Here is a 16798-nt window from a genome sequence, read left to right on the forward strand (position 1 = left end):
AAATACTGAGAAGCCACTCAGCATTCAGCCACAGGATGACACAGTAACTCATTGGATTGTTTCTGTCCATTCAAAGAGGGTTCAGTTGGAGCATCTTTAGTAACAACACTAAGTTTAGTATTGTAATGTTAAACTCATCAAGCCTGCGCTCGCTGGCACATGCCAGCAGCATTCACAGCTACACTGGAGGCAGAGACAGGTAGATCAATAGTTCAAGGCCTGCCTGGGTTATAGTGAGTCCAAGGCCAGCTTGAATGATTTAGTAAAAGCCTCTCTCAGGATTAAATGACAAATAAATATATAAAACTATTTAAATGGCTGGGGCTATAGTTCAGTGGAGAGGGGCCTAGCATGCAGGAAACTCTGAGTTGCATCCCCAGCAACTGACAAAAAAAGAATCATAATACAAAATTACATGTATAGAATAACTACAGCCATATAAAAATTATCACAACTTGGAAATTATAAACAAATCACAGCAGCGAATATATTTTGGTAACATATGTTATTTGACCTTTTTCTATTTATGTCTTCCAAATGTTCTTGGATGTATAATGTGGAAGACTGAGAGGCCCCCGTTAACTTCATGTGTTGAAGATCTGATCTCCAGTGAGAAGAGATCTGGAGATGAGGCCTTTGGGAGGTGACAGGAATTAGGTAAATGTTGATGACGGGGTCTCGGAATGGGAGTAGAACTCTTCTTATGGGGGACACCCGACACCTAGTAAGAACACAAATAAAGGCAGTCATCTGCAAGCTGGGAGGTGGCCCTCACCAGACCCTACGGTGCTACATCCTGTTGTCAGACGTCCAGACTGTGAGAAAATAAATTCCTGCTGTCTAAGCCATATGGTCTGTGGCGTTTTGTTATGGTAACTGCAACAGACTACGCACACACATGTACACACACAAGTTTCTGGAAACCATTTATTCCATTTGCTTACTGTTGGATTTGGTGTGCAAGTGTCTGCATTTGTGTGTATGTGTGTGTACACGCACTCCATGGGAGCCAGAGAACAACGTGCGTTCTCTCCTTCCACTCTGTGGGACTGGAGACTGAACTCATGTACCTTTACTGTCTGAGTCTGAGTCATCTCACCAACCCAAGAATAATTTTTGAAACTTCAATGTTTATTTGAGATTGATAATAAGGACTATTTAATCCACGAAACTGAACTATATGTTTCTGTCATATTTTTACATGTTTTTAATTTTAAATTTTACTTTAAGGAAAAATCAAAGTCTTTACAGTCCAATTCTTTGTTAAATGACAAGGTGGAGGTGGTGTTGGCTTGCTTCTGCCACCTCAGAAAGTTCCTCTGTGCCCCTTTCTGGTCAAACCATACCTCCTCAAGGCACTAATGTGCACTGCTGTGCCTGGATTTTTACCTGGGAGCTAGAGACCCCAACTGAGGTCCTCACATTTCCATGGGAAGAATCTTACTGATAACGCCACCTCTGTAGCCCTGAGACTAACTTTATGATTCAGACCCATCTCAGTGATGTTCTATTGCATTTGACGATGTTCTATTGCACTTGACAAAAATATATATTTAAAAATACTTCCCATTGTTTTGTGTAAGGTTCCTCAGAGAGGCCTCTCTCCCCGTAGCGTCTTAAGTCAGGCCTATTGAAGAGTGCCACCCCAACCAACAACTGTCAGCAAGAATGAGAAACAGAATTGGTCTGAGGGAGGAGTGGGTATGTGGTGCAGTTTCAGCAAAACCTTGGCTGATCCTCTTGAGAGAAACTGAAACATCTCCTGAGTCCCCACACTCTTCCCTCTGTTTGTATGCTGCCCATTAAACCATCACACCCACAGCTCTCTGCCTTAGCTTGAGCCGCTCTGGGACAAGGCTTCTGTTTTAGATGTGGGTAGCTACTTTCCTTAAGGCCGGGACTCTTCCATACTGTATCTACTTTTTATTTCTTTCTGGCGACATCAAACATTTTCTTTAAAGCATTTGTGCAAAGTTCATGATTACCAGCTGTGAAGGGGCTAATCTTAACAAGCTACTGGTCACTCCTGAAATTCAACTGCCCTTCTTTTTAAATTACCGGATGAAAAGTTTGTCAAATACTTTGGTTGAAGAGACTGTGCAGTTTATTTAACAGTCTCTTTTGGGGGAACTCTGGCCTACCTTACACAGGTAGGTAGGAATTCAACCATTACCACCAAACTTGCCTCTTCTAAACTTTTCTGTCTGCCGGAAAGCCCTCTTTCCTTTTTATTCTGAGTTAGAGCTTCACTATATAACTCAGCCTGAGCTTGAACTCTCAAACACCCACTCTCAGCTTCACAAGTTACACGAGTGTCCCTCCAGGCACGCTTCCTTATAAACTTCTGCTCAGCCCCAACTACAGGGGTTCTCTCGTAACCCTTACTACTACAGTCCCAGGAAGATTTAGATCTGTCAAAGGCAAGCTGGTAAAAGATGAACCTATGATGAATCTATGGCTTGAAATCTGTGCTGATAAAGAACGTGGAGTGGCCTTGTGGAGAGTAAGGTGTCTTTAAATAGAATAGCTGAGAAGTCCGATATAAGGAAGTGACTTTTTTCATGACATTATTTTTCTGGCAGATGATGTTATTTTTTGATACATGTTTTCACTATGGGATGACCAAATCATGTAAACAAAACTATCTCAGGTACTTAGAATTTTGGGGTGGTGAAAGCATTTAAAATCCCCTTTGGCGGTTTGAAAATATAAGATATGTTCTTTAATGGTTAACATCTGTAGTCCTTACAAGGGACAGCTGAAACTCACTCTTTCCAGTTTCAACTTTGATCAACATCACCCAATCTCCATCCACATCTTTCCTCTACTTCTCAGAGTCATGGATGGATGCTTTGAACTCTTAGATGCCCCACCTGAGGCCATATAGTCTGTGTCCTTCTGTACCATGCTTACTTGCCTTAACATAGCATCTTCCAGGTTCATCCCTACTGAAAGAAACAGTTCTCTTTTTTTAATGACCTAATAGTATTTCATTATCACCAACACCACACCCTCTGACAATGAAAGCAGGTTGATATCATATCTTGTTCATTGTTCATAACGCTGAACTGAACACGGGAGAACCACTATGTCTAGCTCTTTGCCAAGGTGCTTTCAGTTTCTTTGGCTATGTACCCAGAAGTGAGACTGCTGAACCATACGATAATTCTATCTCGTTTCCTGAGGAGCCCCAACACTGTTTTCCATTAATGACTACATGAATTTACATTGTCATCCACAGTATACAAGTCTCCTTTGTCCACGCATTTAATTTTTAAAATTATATTTATGCATGCACATGTCACAACATGTGTGTAGAGGTTAAAGGACAACTTGCAGAAGTCAGTTCTCTCCATCTACCATGTGGGCCACAGGTATTTAACTCAAGCCATCAAACTTAGTGCCTTTACCCATTGAGCCATGTTGCTTATAATAAACATTCTATTACATGTGAGGGGTCTCACTGTACCCATTTGCATACCCTGGATGATGAGAATTACTTTCATATGTCTTTGGTCATCTTTGGGTTTTCTTTTGAGAAATGTATATTCAGGTGCTTTATACATTTTTAGAATAGGTTATTTGTTTTCTTGCTGTTGAATTGAGATCTTAAACATTTTTGGACACTAGACTCTTAACAGATGTTTATAAATTATTCTTCCATCCCTGGGATGTCTCTTACACTATTAATCGCTTCTTTCAACCGGATATAACTCATTTGTTAATTGTGACTTATATGTGGCCTGGATTTGGGAGACATATCCCAGATATCATCACTAAAGCAACATTAATTACTCTCTTTGTTTTTCTAATCTAATTGTTTATATTTTCAGTCTTACACTGATTCATCCATGTTGAGTTGACTTTTCCGTGTGGTGTGAGACAAGGCTCCACTTTCATTTTTCTGTCTGTAGTTAGCCTTTTCCACAGCTCCTTTTTCTGAAGAAACAATGTCTTCTCTTGTGTACGTTCTTAGAACCTTGGCTATAAATGTTCAGATTTATTCCTGGGCTCTCTGCCCTATTCCAGATCAATCTCCATTGTTGCTATACTTTATAAACACCTTTTTTCCATTTTATGCATATGAATGTTTTGCTTGCATATATGTACCACATGTGCCTGGTGCTCAGAGGCCAGGAGAAGGCATCAGATCCTAGTAACTGTAGTTACAGATCGTGAGCCGCCATGTGGATGCTGGGAACTGAATCCAGGCCCTCTGGAAGAGTAGCCAATCTTCTTGACTTCTGTGCCATCTGTTGAGAACTACATCATACCCTTTTAATTATTATTGCTTTGCAATAGATTTTGGAGTCAGGTAAAAGACAATGCTTTCTTTTTGCTCAGGATTTCTCTGTGTATTTAAGATCTTTTGTGGCTGGATAACATTTCTATTTTGGTCAAAAGGTGACATTGGAATTTTGATAAGGGTTGTATGGCATTTAGACTATTTTTTGGTGGCATGGGCATTTGATCAATATTGACACTTCTAGTCCATGAACATAGGGGACCTTATCATCTATTTGTGTCGTATTATTTCCATTAATATTTTTCTAGTTTTGTCACTCATCTTTTTCACTGCCTTGGTTAAATTTATTGTTAAATATTTTTGATGCTATTGTCAAATAATTTTATTTTATGTCATGAAGAAATTCTGCTAGTTCTGTGTGTTTTGCATCTTGTGGTTTCATTACATCTTAAAATCAGTTCCTTTGGGGTGTGTGAAATACTTAAAAGTCTTCTATAAAGGAGATCATGTTACCATAAAAACAGAGACAATTCCCTTGGTATGGTCACGAGTCTTTAAGATGAAGAATGGGGAGACATGTATTGACAAACTCCCTATGGTAGGAAAGGCATTGGTACATCTGAAAAAGGAAAAGAAGGCCCACTCTGCTGGGGGAAAATTCAAGTTCACAAGAAACTATTTTGAAGAATAGAGACAGATTAAATATCCGATCAAAAAAAGCCATATTGAAAACAATTCTGGCTTTGGTACACCGGTGACAGAACTCTACAGAAAGGTTACAGAGAGGCGGGTCCAAGGGAGTCTTCTTGGCTGTGAGACACAGACTGTGGAAGATTAAAATGACTGCTCTTCCTTAATCAGGGTTTCAATTTTCCGTATTTCTAGCTATTAGAAATATTTCCTAATATTAGCTCCCTGCCGACACAAAAATTCCCAATCAAGCCAAATCAAAACAAGCCAAATTAAGAAATATCCAGGTTTAATGGGAGATCTGCGCTCTCCGGTAGCCCTGAGGGGGAGTCAGGAAGCCGAGGGAACGCGAACCCCCCGAAGAAAGGGAGACCACGTGTACCTCTTTTGGAGGGATCACTTAAATACCCTGGAAAGGGGTCCTGACCCCAGGGGGTGGGGTCAGGACCTGGCCTGCTGGGATTTGGAGCCCAGACCAGGCTTGGGGGCTGGGATAGATGCAAGGGGCAGGGGCCTATGCTCCCAACTTGACATTCCAGACTCTTTGGATATAGGGGTGACAGAAAATTGGAATGGTAATTATGACAAACACTTAGGCTCTCTTTGGGAACAAAGGGCATAGACTCAAATCTGGCTACTTCCTGTGGGCATGGGTTGGCGTGGGGAAGGGGAGAGCCAGGTGACCACGTTTAGTGAGAGGTGTGGCTGAAAATGCATCCCATGAACTGTCATCCCAGAGAAGGCAGGCATCTGTTCCTTGGGGGTGGGGGGGGGGATGAGAAGGCAGGTGTCTAGAAAAAAAATTGTTATCGCTAAAGATGAGTGTGCCAGAATGAGGAGCAGGTAGGCCCTTCAATGTGGCATCCTGGAAAACCAGAGGGTGGAAGGTCCTGTCTGCTGGACAGACCAAGTGTCTTGAATAGGTGCTGGCTTGATCCTGGAGAGATGGTATTAGCATGGGTATCCCAAGAGCTTGGCAGCCGAGGGTGTGGTGAGGATTATCACGTGAGGTCCTGTCCATCGAGGTTCGAGAGACCTAGGAGTTAACTGTTTGAGGAGTACTCTGTCCCCTGGGGAGAACGGGGCAGGTTTAGGGGCATTAGGGTCCACTGGTGTGGTGGCAGGAAGACAACAGTCAGCGTGTGGATGGAGAAGGGACCTTAAAAGGGAGAGGTAGGGTAGGTACCCCGCCAGTGGAGGAGTTTGTACTGGGAGGGGATGGTTAAGGAGAAAGGGCCTGCCATAAAGCAACTCAAAAGGGCTCAGGCCCGTAGGGGAACATGGGGTGGCCCTGAGGCGAGGGCCAAGATAACCTGAGTTCATTGGAGAGCTTGTTGTTTGATGAGTCCATTGTCCAGGAGATGTTGAGAGCTTCTGACACAAGCTCCATGACCCTGAGTCACTAAATCTGCTGTTTCCCTGGAGACTTCTATCCATCCTGTAAAAGCATCTACAAGTGTTAAGAGATAACGAAGTTTTTTATGAGTAGACATATGGGTGAAATTAATCTGTCAATCTTTGCCCTGTTGGTGTCCACGAAGCTGGCGTATGTGGAGAGCTCCTTGTGGGTTGGCCTGGGCACACGTCTGGCAGGAGGAGTGAACCTGTAAAATAGAATCTTGGAGATGGGTGGGGTTAAAAGGGGCTCCAAGAAGCGAAACAAAGCTTTGGGGAAACGGCTAAGGATATCTCCACCCAGTAAATGTGCTGGGCAAGCCAGTATCGCTAAGAAAGAATGAGAAAAAAATGTTCTGCAAGATGGTAGGGCAGTGGCAAAGTTTTAAGTGAGGAGGAACAGGTGCCATCTACCCCTATAGCTGAAATTGGTGAGGGAAACTTAAGGCCCAAGTGAGAATAAAAGTAATGGACTTACCCGCCACTTGTAGCATGACCCTAGGCTAGGAGAGGGTTACGGGATAAACCAAGTCTGGGCAGCGACAATCCTCTGCAAGGCTGAGACATTTGAAGGCTGGCACAGTTTCACTTGCCGATGGTGATGAGGACAGACCTCCGTGGCTTGGCATAGAGGACAAGCCCGCACAGGGGCACTGTGATTTCCAGTGTCCAGGTTGCTGGCAGATACGGCACAACCTCGGAGTAGGTGTAGTGCAATATCGGGTCGTGTGACCATTTAGGCCACATTTGAAGCAGTTTGTCTGTGAGTGAGGTTGACTTAGCCTGGGCTCCACCAGGGTAGAGTCTTGTGTTTGGCTTCCCTTGTTCCCCTTCCTGTGACCTAAGGGCGGCTGCTAAGGCCTGGGCCTATAGGTTAGCTGCCTGCTGTAGCCTTGTCTGTCGGGAAGATTCAGCTGATTCCTCTCGGGCATTAAAAACTTTAAAGGCCATTTTCACTAATTCCCATATAGGAGTTTGGGAAGCATCCTCAACTTTTTTTTTAAAAAAACAAAACTCTTTCCTAATATCTGGTACTGACTGAGGAAGCAGAATGATTAGTAAAGGAACCTAGCCGCTTTTCTATCTGAGAGAGATTTAGAAAAGGGAGCATGGGAGGGACTAGCCCGGTGCGCAGAGGGGGTCCAGGAGTGGAGCAGTGAGGTAGGAGGGGAGAGGAGAAGGTGGAAGTTGACCTTGAACCTCCAAATTAGGAAAGGAAGGGGGGAAAGAACCTTGCTCTGCAGGAGGGGGATTGGGAAGTGTGGGCTTGAGGGAGTGGGGGAGGGGCCAGTGCCTCTGGTGCTGTGAGACACTGGCTACAAAGTGGGGGGGGGGGCAAGAGCGCAGAGCCCAGAAACCATGGACATATATATGTAAGCTCTGTTTATTTGTATTAGACAGGCTCAATTTTAAAAGATATTTTGTAAGAGGCTTACAGGGGCAACAGCAGACCTGGCTTTGAACTGTAAGTGCCCATTTTAGGGTCTATGTCCAACCACATGGCCTAAGTCCATTTCAGAGCGTCCTCCAAAATGGCTCTTAGATCCAAAAGGGGCCCGCGGAGATTGAATGCCCAGCGTCCCAGGACAGACAGATCTCTACTTCAACCAAACCCGATCCTGCGGGATTGACAGCAACCTGGGACTCGAATTCCCGGCGTGAGCTCAGGACTTCAGCAGGAATCTGAAAACGACAAAAATAAGTAGGAATGGGTCCCCCCAAAACCCTATAGCATAGACAAGTAAAGGGACTCACCAAGACACAGCCGCTGTAGCCCAGAAGCCGGTTTTAAGCGTGGTGTAGAGAGCTCGAACTGTAGACTAGGGGCCTTTCAACACGTGGCCTGCCACATGGAGAGGGCCTGCCCTAGCTCAGCGGAACCTCCAAATGTTAGGAATATTTCTTAATATTAGCTCCCTGCCTACGCAAAAATTCCCAATCAAGCCAAATCAAAACAAGCCAAATTAAGAAATATCCAGGGTTAATGGGAGATCTGTGCTCTGGGGTGGCCCCAAGGGGGAACCAGGAAGCCACAGGAATGCGACCCTGGGAGGAAGAAAGGGAGACCATGTGTTCCTCTTTTGGGAGGTCACTTAAATATCCTGGGGATGGGGTCAGGACCTGGCCTGCTGGGATTTGGAGTCCAGACCAGGCCTGGGGGCTGGGATAGATGCGAGGGGCAGGGGCCTATGCTCCACCTTGACACTAGCCATACAATGTTAGCCCTGGGCCAAAGATTTTACATTTGAAAGCTCCAGAAACATACTATTCATGTGTGCTAAACTGCACATTGTTCAATGTGGCGTGGAAAAATCTCATACTGCACTCTTCTACCCCACCCAGGACAATGACCATCCACTGCCCCCAGTGTACGCACACTGTATAACGCTACCTCCCATCAGTCGCTTAGACCCCCATCTTTTCCACCAGAATTCGATGATCACAATATAGCAACTCTTATGTTTAAACGACTGGTATTTTATTTAAGGGCTTCAAAGTGCAAAAGCAGTGACATTGTCACATACTTGCCACTAGAGGGCAGGAGTGGCCACATCAGATTAGAAAAAAAATAAATCTTAAAACGTTTTCAATGTCAGCCTTGTAAGCTCAGAAGCTGAGGCGGGAAAGGCGAGTAGTGAGGAGAATGAAAACAGGTTGGCTCGGTTGTAGAGCCTGAAGAGGGACGACCGCAGGGTCAGAAGCTTTGCATCAGAGTGGCAGGAGCTTTGTGGAGTAAGGAGAGTCATTTACATCCAGGGAAGAGAGCAGGTATCTCTGCAGATGTGCCAGAGAAACCTGGGTTCATTTCCTTGCTCACCCTCAGGTGGGTTTATGCTTCTGGTTTCCGGCTCCTGCATGGCTAGCTTTACACCCGAAATAACAACACACAAACTGTGTTTTTTTTTTAAAAAAAACACTTTAAACACTGCCTGGTCCATTATCTGTAGCCTCTTATTGGCTAACTCTCACATCTTGATTAATCCATTTTTATTAATGTGTGTAGCACCACACCGGGAAGATTCTAACCTAAGTCCATTTTGGGCCGGAGCTTCACGGCGCCTGCCTCATTGACTTCTTCCCAGCATTCTGTTCTGTCTACTCCACCTATTTAAGCTGCTGTCCTATCAAAAGCTAAGGCAGTTTCTTTATTAACCAATGAAAGTAACACATAGACAGATGACCCTCCTACATCATGTCAATCTTCCTATTTGGTCTGCAAGATCCAACAAACTGACTCCAGTGGTGATTCTTACTCAGAACAGGCCTCTCTCAAACACATTAAAGAAAACACCGTCCCAACACTCTGGTGTTAGACACAGGCAGAATCACTTAGCCTGAAGGTTGAGCTGCTGGGTTCTGCCACTTCCTGCCCACAGTGTCAGAAAAATTAACTCATCTCCCCGTGCTACAGTTTCTTTGTTTGCAGAATTCGGAGGTTGGTGCCTACCTCATAGGGTTCTTAGGAGAACTAAGTGGCTAATTAAGGTGTTTGAAACAGTGCCTGGCACGAGTGAGCAGCTGAGTCCCCAGTGCATTAGGAGGCCCAGTGGTGGGAGGGAGGGCATTGTGGTGGGGCTGCAGTATGTGCAGGAGAATGAGCTCCCAGCTAGGAACAGCTACTAACACCAAGGCCTGTGAGGCTACTGGTATTGAGCAGATCAAAGCAAATGGTGCCAAAGGGCCTGTGAAGACTTTTGTCCTTTAAGTTAACACAGAGTAAAATGGGCTTTCTGGGTATCCAGTTCTATGAATTTTGACACATTCTTGGAACCACTGAAACTCAAAACAGGTCCATTCGTCATTCCCTATGAAACTTCTTTCAAATGCCCCTCCAAGGTTACTCACACAGAGCTCTACCCACTGACTCCTGAACTGCCTACACTGGTAATTTAGATGAGGAATACGCAAAGCGCCCCTCACTTCTTAAACAATGGGGAAAGGCAATGAATCCCAGAATGGATCTTCCTGGGCATGCTTCCTGCAAACTGGCTGTTCCCTCCACAGGAAGTCCCTCCAGATGCCGGCCCAGCCTCCTTTAGGTATTCCTAAATGCCACCCTCTAGAAGAGGATTCCCTTGGGATTCCTCCAGCAGTACAGCATCCACCACTTCTATTCTGCCAACAACTTATTCTGCTTACTGTCTGCCTTCTACTTGCACTGACAGAATCCAAGTGCCTCAAGATCAGACACCACTGTGTGACCCGTGCCCTGGCGTACCCTAAGCACTTAGGACAGTGCTGGCACATAGTAGGATAGCAGTAACCATTGAGTGAGTGAATCTATATAAAATTACATGGACAAAGTTCAGCTACTTCCATGTATTTTCTGTGGAGATTAAATGTGTTACTAAAGAAAGCTCTTTAGGTGCCTGACACACACCTCAGCTAACCAAACACTCTGCTGCTGGAGGAGTAGCCATCTTCAGAGTTTAGTGGCCACCCCTCTGTGCAAACATACCCGGATTCATATCCTGTCCCTCACTCCACCCATCCTCTGCTCCATGAGTGAACACTAAAAGAAATTATTCTTTTTCCCCTGATTCCCCCCTTAAGAGTCAGTCTCTGGTTAGAAAGTTTAAAAATTCCTAGGAACAATATGGCCTGGACTTCACCAATATATTGATAAGTGTGGGTGCAGTCAGTGTCTCAGGGGAGGTAGGAAACTCACAGACTGTTTTGGTTGAAGTTAAGAGACACTTAACCTTCTGGAGAAAAGGTCAAGTGCCAAGGGAATGGTTCCAGTGATACTAGCGGATGTCTTGGGACTCTGGTGCACAGAGCCCTTTTCTAGACGTATCAGCATGAAGGTGCCTGCTGATGTTGATGAGTTCAAATCCCACAGGCCTTTCTCCTGAGAGTGGGGCCATTTGCTCCACAAACAAAGATTTTACCTTTGAAATGATAAACTGTAGCCTTCTGCACCATCTCTTTCCTCTTGAGGAAGAGCAACCAAGGGTGCGGGGGAAACTTAGTGAGGGGGTCAGTCAAGTGAAATCTTTCATTTGTTTCTAATTACCCCCTCTTCTGAAATACATCCAAATACAGACATGCCCCCAAACAATCCCAAAACTCAGGGCATGGAAGTAAACATTTACACTTAATAAATCGAGGCATTTGCTAAATCCCCTGAAGATTACAGGGCTAATAGGACTGATCTAGCTACAGAACAATCATAGGGTTTATCTATCCAAAGAATCTGCAGAACCCTGTGGGCATCAGCATCCAGGACTGGGGCCTATGCTTGAGGTTATCCAATCTTCATGTCAGTTTGCTTCTGATTTATCCAGACTTCATTATCTGAAGGCCATGACCCAAATCCCCATGGTGGGGAAAGCTTGGAAGCAGAAGTACGAGGTGGCTGGCCACACTGCAACCCAGTAAAAGGGCAGAGAAGGGTAGATGCTGGTGCCTCTCCCACTTTCTCTTTTAACTCAGTCCACAAAACGGCGCTGCCCACATTCAGGATGAGCTGTCTACCCTCTTCTGCGAAACCTCTCTGGGAATGTCTTCATAGAATACCTTCAGGTGCAGATCTAAACCCAACTGAGTTGATAATTAAGACGAACCATGGCACTTTACAAAGAACCCACTGTGGTTTGTCTACAAATCTGCTTTGGGGAAACACTTCTCCAGACCACTGTCTGGTTGCTAGAGGCTATCGATGAGATGCCCAAGTGGCCAGCCCTAGAGGAGAGAGAGTTGTTGAAGTTCCTTGTGACAAGTAACTGTGGAGAGCACTGCTATCTGGAAACTGAAGCTCCCTGGCTCAGCTCACCACTGAAAGCATCACTTTCAAATCACTGTAAACAAAAACAAAAACAAAAAAGCAACAGAGGGATCTTTCACAAGTTGAGGACTAAGATAGTTAATCTAGTCAACTCAATGGGCTTTACTGTCTTCTTATGTCTTCAAGAGATTTTCTAGATTGAGTTAACTGAGGAGTGAAGACCCACCTTAACTGCAGGCAGTACCGTTCCCTGGGCTGTGAAAAGGAGCTGAGTACTAGACTCCATCTCCGCTGCTTCCTGACTGCGGATGCCATGTGATCAGCCACCTGATACTTCGGCTGCCACCTTTGCTGTGATGGACACTCAAACTGTGAACCAGTATAAGCCCTTTGTTTCTTAAGCTGCTTTTTGTTGGAGTATTTATAACAACAAAAGAAACTAACGAGAGATGACTGTATAAGAAGATCCTGATGATGCTTATGAATACGGTGATGCTGGGGTTGGCTATTTATTTGGCTTGAGATCTTGGTTCTGTGGAAATGATCTAAGAGATGGGACTCTCCTTCCCAACAACCCAGGCCAGAAGATGCTATCACCTCCATTTTTACTAATGTACAAATCAAGGACCAGAGATATTTTGGTCACTCAGTTTGCCAGACATTGACCCATTAACTCAAGTCATCATCTATCTTCCAGCCTAGTGTTGGCCACTATTGGCAGAGCAATTCAAACCTACCTCTTCCAGCTCTAGTGGCCAAAATCTTGAACATCTAGCAGCTTTAAGTTGGTCTTGACCATTTATACAGAGGTACTCCGAGACTCTGTCCTTGTACTCGGTTGCTCACACAGTGGTTTCACAACTGTTTCCCCTTCTCCAGCATGTCCTTCCCTATGCCTCTTGTACTTTCTTCAGAAATTTATTCTGCTCATGCTCTCTGGGCTCACTGACTCCTCTGGGAAGATTCTGGTGCTACTCACCAGTTACCAATTAAGTCTCAAGCTGCTTGCTAGGGTGCCTTCTGCATACACTTGTCATTGTGGGTTTGAAGAAGAGGTCCTGAGCTTGGCTCTGAGCACTAAGGTACCAAGGCTGGTAGCACATGTGGCCTTGGTCTTGTTAAACTGGAAACAGCAGCAGGTAGAGAGGAGCCAATAAGATGCCTATACTGCCACAATTTGGAAATAAGTAAATAAGTAAACAAGTTAGCCTTCTTCTTAGAGACAAAGGGACCTTATGGCTTACAATGTTCCTGAGAATACAAAAAAATTGTGATGAGAAAATACCAGTTGCCTTGGAAATTTGCATGATGCTTCTGCCAGAGGAAACAACACACACACACACACACACACACACACAGTACTGCCTGTCGTCTATCTCAACATACACAGAGAATATATATCTATATATTTGTATCTATCTATCATCTATCTATCATTTATCTATCTATCTATCGAGAGAAAGAAACACAGACATAGAAAAGTAGACATGGGCAGGAAGAGACACATGGAAAGACAAAGACAGACAGGGAGGTAGACAGATGGAGGCACACTCACCGAGAACACTCCTGATGAGCCAGACTGAGCCTACTTGGCCTTCAATCCTACACCTTCAGTTGCTGGCCAGGAGCCCCCTGCCTAGGACAGGGCAAATGACCAATTGGCAATGCTCCTAAAGGCCAGGTGTCGGCCTAATGAAGAAGTTAGAAAATGCACTTGGGAAAGCAGACAAGGCATGGCTAAAAAGCATCCCAGTGAATGGGTCCAAACAGAGCTCTTGGTGTCCTGCTTCACCCCATCTTGTATACTTCCACTTCAGACCCTACTCAGACACACAGGCTGGCAATTCAAGAGTCTGCATGCTTCTCTTCTCCCCTCCCACATGCAGCCACCACCAACCCAAAACAGTCTGATTCATTTGCTTCTTTCAAACCCATAGGCACGGTCCCTAGACAGATACAAGTCTTCTCTGGCCTCTGTCACTCACCCCCTAACAGTCTATTAAGTCCTTTTGACCATTTTCATGCCCCGGCCCCTCTACCAAGTGTACTTTGGAATTTGAGATCCTTTCACACCCTTAAGGAGTGAACACGATCGGAAACCTCTCCTCACTCATTTTCCACATCAAAAATAAATTTCCTTTATTAGAGGAATAAAGTATTTCCTCATAGTATGAAGTGAAATGCCCTCCAGGAACACAGACTGAACATTCATTTGAGAGGTTCTGGAGGCAATGCCTTGCTGGAGGGAATCCATTATGAAGGGATCTATCCTTGGGCACTATATCTTGTCCTGGGCTTCTCTCTTCCTCGCTGTTTCCTGGCTGCAATGTTGTGAGCTTACTGGGTCCCACCCTGCCCTTTCCATGGTGATGGAATGAGAACTCTGAAACCACAAGCCAAACCTCCCTCTCATTGTTTCCGTTAGGCATTTGTTCACAGTGACACAAATGTCCCAATGACCTAAACATCCCTACTAGAAGGCAGTGATCAGCCTTCCTGTCACATGACCTCAGGCCTCTGTACTAGCTGTTTCTCCTAAGATTTCTTCTCCAGCTCCTCCTTACCATGCATATCCTACCTTTATTATGATTTCCTCATTGTTCTCTGATCAGTCTGATCATGTCCTGAACTGTTCCAGCACCCACTGCTGCCCACAATACAGCTATGCAGTAGTTCCCATCAGGCACTTCCAGAAAAAAGCTGGGATCTCTGTTCTCACGGCCTTGCCTCAGATCTGGCATACAGAGCCCACACATAATGAACAGGGAGTTGAAGTCTGTTGAGGATTTTGGGTCTGTGGGTGGTCGTCAGCGATCTATGTCCGACTAGAGAAGGGCATGGGAGGAAATGTCTGTGCAGTACAGAACCCCCACACTGCGGCACTCCTACTTCATGGCTGTTTTCCTGATGGGGAGAGCTATGACTTAAGCATGGCTAGTCTCCACCAAAACTTTCCTCCCCGGGTAGTGTTGATAGGTAAAGCCTAATAGAAGGTGTTTAGGTCCTTGGGACAGAAGCATCATGAATGTATTAATGCTGTCCCCCATGAATGAGTGGGTCCTCACTCACGCAGGACTGAGTTAGCTGTTAAGGTCATCTTTGTATCCATCTTGTCTGCAGGAACTTGCACCCCACTCTCCTGATGTGTGATGGGATCCCCCATGCGTGGATGTACTGTGAGGTTCTCTCCAGGCGTAGCAATCTCATCTTGAACTTTTCTGTCCATTATTGTGAGGTACATACATCTCTTTTCTTTGCAAATGATCCAGTCTGAGAATTCTGCTACATCAACAGAAATCTGACTAAAGCAAGAAAACTTGGCAGACTGATTTGCCCAGGGTCACTTATCTCAGGAGAAGGACAGGTTAGACCATAGCACAGGTCTCTTCACTCCTTAACAAATGTATTTATATGCCTTCAAAATCACCTCAGCTAACACACAAGGATATCATGAATACTTGCTAGTCACTGTACCGTCTCCCAACAAGGAGCATTATCTCTGAATCAGCAACTGGCACCCACCATGTGGCTGGCTATGAACTCTGAGACTGAACTAAAGACAACCACTCTCTCACTAATAATCCTCACCCAATGCCGTGGAATAAATACTATCACCGACCTCATTTAAAGATGAAAAACTGAGGATCATGGGACTTAGTAACTTGCAGAATGTCACGTACCAGTACGATGGCCATTTCCCAGTTCTCCTCTATTTCAGGATGTAGACCTTCAAGCACTGAGACACCCTGGTCATCTGCCCTGCCCTCCCATCGCCTCTTCTGGTGTCACATGCTAACAGGGTGCTCACTGGTAACTGCTGTCAATGCAGTACCTTCTCAGCCCTGCATTGCCCTTCACCTTGGAAAGCCAAAGTCTGGGAACTAGATCAAGAATAATCGTGTCAGATGCAACTTCAAGGACACATTCCCATCCTGCAGGCTGGCAGCCTTTCTGCCGCTGAAAAAGAGACATGTAGGTGAGGCTCGAGTGTGTGTGTGTGTTTTTCTTTGTGTGTGTGTGTGTGTGTGTGTGTGTGTGTGTGTGTGTCTGTGTGTGAAAGAAAACTGGGTGACTACTATCACAGGCTCCTCATGGTAAGAATGATCATGTTGACAAAACCAACAACAGCAGCTAATAGTTAGACACCGCTAGGTCTTGCTCTAGTCTCTCTTGTGTATCAAACCCATCAGTCCTAGCAGATACAGGGGGAACAGAACATGCAACTTTGGCACAAAGACTATTTTGAGCTGAAGTTAATAAAGATCAAAGGAAGACCTTTCCAGCCTCACTCTGTTTGCCTAAAACCAGAGCACCCATTTGCCCATGACTCTCTGTCTACCAGGAAGTACATGAGTTAATTACTAGAGACATCTCCCTTTCCCTAGTGTTTTCCCTACCCCTGAAGTGGCTGAGCCTCAGCTAAGCACAAACTGTGACACATAAGAGCAAATGACACCTAACAGGCAGAGCGTACGGAGCTTTGGAATCCTGGCATCAGATTTCCCCACCAGTAGCAGTGCTGTCCCTGGTGGGCAGGGCAGGGGCTTTTCTCAGTGGATGGGCTGCCTGCAGGTAGCTATTTCCTGGGTCACGAAGTAACCAAAATGCTGAAGGTGGGCTCAGATTCCTCTAGCCAGCTCTCCTTTATATCCATTTAGTATTATTTTTAACAATACAACATTTTTATTAAGTTACTGAGCATTTCAGACACATGTACAATGTGTTTTGATTATATTCAC

The 16798-nt window shown here is 45.0% G+C and overlaps 1 protein-coding gene across 1 annotated transcript in view; it reads right to left on the bottom strand.

Moving 5' to 3' along the window:
• Syn3 (synapsin III) overlaps positions 1-16798 on the bottom strand; it is a 413622-nt gene that overhangs the window by 377979 nt on the left and 18845 nt on the right. The gene's annotated exons all lie outside the window — the stretch shown is intronic.

The sequence above is a fragment of the Myodes glareolus genome, chromosome 26 (genome assembly GCF_982192425.1).
Source record: "Myodes glareolus chromosome 26, mMyoGla1.1, whole genome shotgun sequence".
In the NCBI taxonomy this organism is placed as follows: domain Eukaryota; kingdom Metazoa; phylum Chordata; class Mammalia; order Rodentia; family Cricetidae; genus Myodes; species Myodes glareolus.